The sequence below is a fragment of the Pteropus vampyrus genome, unplaced genomic scaffold, assembly GCF_000151845.1.
Source record: "Pteropus vampyrus isolate Shadow unplaced genomic scaffold, Pvam_2.0 Scaffold129, whole genome shotgun sequence".
Taxonomy (NCBI): Eukaryota; Metazoa; Chordata; class Mammalia; order Chiroptera; family Pteropodidae; genus Pteropus; species Pteropus vampyrus.
This window is the reverse complement of record NW_011888910.1, coordinates 2,217,165-2,218,965: the sequence shown is the minus strand read 5'-3', so window position 1 is coordinate 2,218,965 and position 1,801 is coordinate 2,217,165.

The following is a 1,801-nucleotide window of genomic DNA, read 5'->3' as shown; positions in this document are numbered from 1 at the left end:
CCTTTGTTATCAACATTCATAATAGCTTCATAGTTGATAGATCATAAATATTCAGTTGTGAATTATAACTCTCCAGATCTTGTTTCAGTTTATTTAATAAATTCACAGATATATGGTTTTCAGTTAGCAAAAATATTAAAGATCATTTATAGTATATTAGACTGCGTATACAAAATAATCTCCAGATAATCAGCATTTGTCACATATATCGTAGACCAGCAGTCCCCAAACTTTAGCACCAGTGGTGCTCTTAAGAGAATCTAATTCCTGATGATCTGAGGTAGAGCTGAGGTGGTGATGCTAGAGCTAAGAAGCAGCTGCAAATACAGATGAAGCTTCACTGGCTCATCTGCCACTCACCTGCCATTTACCTGCTGTGTGGCCTGGGTAGCAGTTCATAGCCCCCAAGGGTTAGGGATCCCTGTTGTAGGCTGTAATTATAGAACAATTTTAATTTATGACTTAATTTTGTACATATTTCCTCATCATTTAGATTAATTTCTTATGAAATATTTTGGATAGATCAGTCACTTTGTTTAAATTATTTGCATCTTTCCAGGTAGTCATGAAAAGTAGATAAATTTAGCAATTAGCTTGACAATTCCAATCACATTTCTTTCATTTGGAGAATGCTGTTTTTCAGCATGACCTACATATGACCAAACCTTTTTCATATAAAGAAATGTAATAACTACAACTACTCTTATAGCACCTCAAAATAATGTTTTTTCTTATCTCTTCTTTAATATATTGATTCTATCCATTTTAATTTTGTAATCCAAGCAAACAGATCCTTGTTATACTTTGTGGAATCTCTATGACTTTTGAGAAATTTTAATATATTCATCCAGTCTGCAAATTCATCTGATCTAGATAATGTTTGTCTTGCTGAAGACAGTTCTCCAACAAAGTTAAGAAAACAATGACAAAACAATAACAAAACTTTTAGTTTTGTAATAGGCTACTCAAGATCTCAGAATATTTTGAAATTTTTAACTTCTATTAATAAAATATCTTTTTAACAAAAACCTTTTAAAACTCATTTTGTATTCTGATTGATTCTTTATTAACATTTTTGGGATACACGATTTTAAAAATTGAACAGTCTTTTACTAAAGAATTCTAATGAAATTATTTCTTATTATAATGGGTCATTTGGAAAGACTACAAAACAAATTGAAATCAATAAATTCATCAAATGAAGCTGGGACTGACTTTCCTACATGATCTGTTGACTGTAAAAACTTCTACAAGTCTTTCTTTTAGTTTATATTTTGGCTCCTACTAAAATTTTTCCTTCTAGTCACATTTAAATTTTAGTGTGATCTAGAATTCTGAAAATAACTCAAAATTTATCTGGTATTAGGGCATGAACAAAAGCAATTTGAATGCATTTTAAAATTACTGTTATGTTATACCTAGTTGTATAATTACTATTATGGCATATCTTCGACTTATTGGTGAATATATGTAAGAGTTTGTCACTGAAACACTTGTTTCTTCAGCTTGTTTCACTGAATTGGTGGGGATTTTCATGATATTTCATCTGGAACTACCAGACTTGACAAAGATTTGGTGGATCAAATCTGCTAAGATGTGATCTGATACTTGGGGTGCATAAAACATGTGAGTACAGATGCTAAGGTAATTGCTTGTATGCTACAAACTTGAGAATTTCAAAATCTATTTTACATTATTCTCATAAATACATGCTGTATTATTTAGTGTATACCTGAAAGAAGAGCTCTTTCATTTTTACTTGGGATTGATTAGAACTGAATCCTTAGTTAACGAGTTTACC